This window comes from Pygoscelis adeliae, unplaced genomic scaffold (assembly GCF_000699105.1).
Source record: "Pygoscelis adeliae isolate BGI_AS28 unplaced genomic scaffold, ASM69910v1 Scaffold153, whole genome shotgun sequence".
Lineage (NCBI taxonomy): Eukaryota > Metazoa > Chordata > Aves > Sphenisciformes > Spheniscidae > Pygoscelis > Pygoscelis adeliae.
In genome coordinates, this window is record NW_008824408.1 from 210,233 (window position 1) to 215,434 (window position 5,202).

Consider the following 5,202-nt stretch of genomic DNA (forward strand, 5'->3'; position numbering starts at 1 on the left):
CCACCGAGCCGCTGAAAAGGGACGCCTGCGCTCGGTTGAGCTGGCACAGCTCCTGCCTTGCGCTGTCGCCTGATGCAAAGGGAGAGAAAAGCAGGTTTTTTTCCTCTCTGGCAGATGGGGAACTGCGCGTACAACCACCTACTCGCCTTGGCAGAGAAAGCCAGCTCCGTCTTCCCCCCCGTCCCCGTACAAACCCCTTCGATTTTCCCTGCACCGCACTCCCGCCCAGTCCCCCTACCACCACCCCACAAACACCCTTCCCCAGCCACACACCCGGTCTCGGAGGACAGTGGTGAAGCAGGCCGAGGAGAGTGTGCACGGGGACGTGCACGAGTGATCACGCTGTAGTAGACCCCCTGAAATTCTCCAAAATACTGAATTCGGAGCATCCACTAGATTGTCCCACCTTTAGGAAAATGAGATCATTCATTCATGCGACAATACTTCAGCATCTCACTTGAGGCTCCCCAGAGATTTTAACTCAAAACTACCTTGATCAGGATCTGCTTTAGGAATACTCCTCCCTAACGCTGCCAGCAAAGCCACAATGGTAACTGAAATAACACTAATATTTTCCCATACTACCGTTGCACTGTGAAACAGTTGTAAATTTGAAAACTTCATGTCTGAGGGCTTTTACATTTCGGTTTCAAATCTACAAACTTACTTCATTGACAAATGAATACATCTTGAGGTTTGGCTTGAAAACACTTTTTTTAAAATGAACAACAAAAAAAGAATTAACTGAAAAGTATCCTGTTTCAAGAGAAAAAAAACCCTAATGGAAAACTTCAGAGGCAAGCTGGGAATTATTTTATGCATGTTTTTTGATACAAAGTGATGGCTGTAAAGGAAGGCTTTACTATTTGATTTTGTTACTTAAGTTCTCTTCCTTTGCTAGTCTATTTTATTTTTTTAAATCTTTTTGAAATTAACTTCTTTAAAAACCAAAACCATAAGACTCGTACCGTCAAATGACCTTACCTTGCGTACTCAGCTCACATTCTGTGTATCGTATCCAGCTATCTCTGTCGGTTTCTAAACTGAAACTTCAGCAGTACCAAATAGTTTCAGATGCTAACAATATCTAGCAATTTGCATTTCTGATAGGCTACTTTACACAGGAAATTTTGCAAGTGAGGTGAAGGTATGAAATGAGAGCGAACGTGCTGAAAGGCAAAGCTGAGCCACTGCTGAACAACAAACATCTTCCCCTGTGGGTCACAGTAACTGCCCACTGACGGCAGGATCCCACGTTACAAAATAACATGAGAATTTTCACTGAATGAAGTAGCTTCCACAGGGAGCATTTATTTTTATGTTATTACCCAAGATCTGAGGTACGCTCTCAGATACCTTCTTGCAAACACAAGTTCACATACCTACACTAAACACCCAAGAATTATCCTGACCATAGCATGGTTCCCTCCGATGCAGTGTAACATGCTAAAGCACACGCGCTTTGCCAGCGTACCAGGCTCTGAACGCTGCGCTGATTTCCATAGGATCAGTGTCTCCCAGCTTGTGATTCTGCACATCCCTGTGATGTTATTTTCATAGGCTCTGACGATTAACTGGTATTAACACAGTCAATTTACAGGCCAACAATAAAACACTAATTGTGGTAGCTCCTTCCTCGAAGGACACTTCTATTCGGATGATTTTGCAAGTAAAGCCTCCCATGCATGGGGCCTCGTGCTGCACTGTTATACTTCAAGCATTGGTTTTTGGTTTGGTTTTTTGGGTTTTGGGCAGGGGGGGAGGGTTGGACACAGGCTCTTCTTATCCTGTTCAACTCTCAGACTCTCAAGTTGATATCTAGGTCTCCCAGAATTCTCTACAGTAGAATCATAGAATCATTAAAGGTTGGAAGAGACCTCCAAGATCATCGAGTCCAACCATCAACCCAACAACACCATGCCCACTAAACCATGTCCCTAAGCGCCTCATCTACCCGTCTTTTAAATACTTCCAGGGATGGTGACTCAACCACTTCCCTGGGCAGCCTGTTCCAATGTTTAACTACTCTTTCAGTAAAGAAATTTTTCCTTACATCCAATCTAAACCTCCCCTGGTGCAACTTGAGGCCATTTCCTCTCGTCCTTTCGCCAGTTACTTGGGAGAAGAGACCGACACCCACCTCGCTACAACCTCCTTTCAGGTAGTTGTAGAGAGCAATGAGGTCTCCCCTCAGCCTCCTTTTCTCCAGGCTAAACAACCCCAGCTCCCTCAGCCGCTCCTCATAAGGCTTGTTCTCCAGACCCCTCACCAGCCTCGTTGCCCTTCTCTGGACACGCTCCAACATCTCAACATCCTTCTTGTAGTGAGGGGCCCAAAACTGAACACAGTATTCGAGGTGCGGCCTCACCAGTGCCGATCAGAAATCCTTTCCTGATTTCTTACACATGGGGATCGAGAGCTCTTGCGCTCTATGGAGAGCGTCCTTAAAGATCTGCCAGCTCTGTTCCGCTCCCTTGTCCCTGAGGACAGTTTCCCAGGGGGTCCTATTGACTAACTCCTTGAACAGCTGGAAGTTTGCTTTCCTAAAATTCAGGGCCCTGACTTTACTCTTCGCCTGTCCCATATCCCTGAGGACTGTGAACTCCACCAGCGCATGATCAATACAGCCCAGGCTGCCTTCAGTCTTGATGTCTCTGATTAGCTCACTTGCGTTGGTGACCAACAGGTCCAGTAACGCATCCCCTCTGGTAGGGCATATATACATGGCCCCCTGCAAAGCTAAGCCCCGCTCTCGTCTGAGGATGCTGGAAACTACTGTAATACAAATAAAGCCATGTATTATTAATGATTATACGGCATCGTCCACACCACATGCTCTGCACAGTCCTCAGCTCTGTCAAGCAAGTGCCAACACCCAGGGTCTGACCAGTTGCATGATTTTGCAGACACACGGCCGGATCTATCCTGGTTCCCTCCCCCTTGGCAGCGAGCGGCCAGCCCAGCAGCCGTCCCCGTGGGGCTAGAGCATTGGCAAAGACACGGCACAAAACGGTCTCTTACGGCGCAGACCCCACAACCCCCAGCCACTCTGCACCCGCCTGCTGGCACCCCGCGGACACGGTGGCCAAGGGGAGCTGCCAGCTCTCCAGGAAGCGATGGCAGGGTCACATACACCGCGGGCGATGCTGGATCTGTCTCCCAGGAGAGGCTGTGTTTAGCAGCGGGGTGCTCTCCCAGCTGGACGAGGTCCGAGGCTCAGCTCAGCGCAGCCTGGTTTCCCCGGCAGGAACCAGGAGTGAACGGCAGCACCATCTCGTGTCTGACATGTGCAGTACAGAAGAGGCGAGTCCAGTCCTGGGACAACACCGTCCACGGCGGCTCCTCGCCCCATCTCCCGGGGACCCCGAGAGGGGTGGGCTCTGGGGGCCACCAGCGTCGCAGCCATCCTCTCGCAGTGGCTTCTAGAGGAGGCCGGGACGTATGACAGATGTCACTCGTCTCGGAGAAGTCCCCAGCCTGGAGACCCAGGGTGGTGTGGGAATCGTCTGGCTGCCATCCAGAGCCTTCAGGCTCCCAGCAGTCCGGGGGTGCTCACCCACAGGGATGCCACCCCCTCGCTGCCCCATGCCACCCCGCTCCGCAGATCCCTGCTATCGCTGCAAAGCACGTGGCACCAAAAGCACAGCCCCAGATTCATTTTTACAGGCACGGCACTAGGGCTGAGAAACTGCTTCTCATTAGAAGAGCAGAGCCTGGTAATAAATGGTGCCAAGCTCCCATAATGGGCTGGCGTCCTACCAAGGGATGCAAAGCGGACAGGGAGAGGAGACATCCCTCACCGGGGTCTGCACTGCCTGCAGAGCTTGTCCCTGTGCACCCAATGCAGGGTTACGGGGAGCAACCCCTTGTTTCTACTTGATGCTGGTGTGGGGAGAAACAACCATGTCCTGACCCTGGCGATGGCACGGCAGCACGGCAGCACGGCAGCACAGCGAGGCACTCCCTCTCCCTGAGCAGGAACCACCCTATGCCGGCCCGTTTCTCCCTCCAGGCCGTTTGCCAATGGCACGCTGCAGAGGGAGGAGAGAGGGGAAAAAGGCTCCTGGACAGCAGATAGTCCCGGTGAGCCGTCCAGGAGGCGGCACATGCTGCCAACAAGGCTGCCGGGTGAACGCAGGAATCGGAAACCAGCTGCAGCCCCTGGGTGGAGCAGACTAACGTGGTGCCACCAAGGACAGGGTGGGATGGGGATGGAGACAAATGCAGTGCCCTGTGCAGGTGAAAACTCATAGCATTGGACCAAAAAGACAGCATGGGCCTTTGGAGACTCGGGATGCAAGCGATAGCTCCTGCATCCCAGCCTCTCTGCACGGAGCATGCCGGACACGGAGCCGGGCTCCCTGGCTCCCTGCTTCTGGGATGGACCCATGGTCCCTCCTGCCTCCCGCTGCCCTTCCAGCCCAGCTGCACAGCCCCGGCATCCTCCCTTGAGCACAAAACACTCCTCTGCTCTTGCCGGCACATCGCTGGCGCCGGCATCTCATTGCTCCCAAGGCAGAGCGCCAAGCGATCTGGACGGGAATAGTTAGCAGGCTGACAGCCGGGCTGAGCTGCAGGTGTTGGGCTGACGGCAGCACCTCCCTGCTGCTCGGGGAGGTGGCAGGGGCAGCGCCAAGGCTTCTCCGGTTTCCAGAAACAAGATCTCCAGGGAGGCTGCCTGGCCCAGGCACCAACTGGCAGACGTGGCAAACACCGCGGTGGGGACGGCCCAGCAGCGAGGTGCTGCTCTGCTGCGCTGCGACCCTGCCTGCCGCGGGAGCATCGCCCGGTTTTGGTGCTGCCTGCAGCCAGCCTGGTCCCCAGCCCTGCACCTCAACACTGTCCCACTGACACTGACCTTGCAGCTCCTCTAAGCAAGGTGGTGGGTCAGGTATGGCCCAAGGAGCCCACTGCATCTCCTGACACTGGGATCTAGGATGGGGCCCCACGTGTCCTGTGAGGGCAGGAGCAGGGCTCAGCCAGCTGGGTGGCTCTTTGCCAAAGTGCTGAACTGTGCCATATGCAAGAAACATCTCCCCACAATCACCTACCAGGCAGGGAAGCCAAGCCCATCCACCCACCCTCTCCAAGGCAAAGCCAGGGTGGGATTTGAGGCAGGAGCAGGTTAAAACCTGGCATCAGCATTGCTGCCCTGGGTGCTACTCCCTCACCTTCCTCCTTTGGCACGTTGCAAGGATGGGA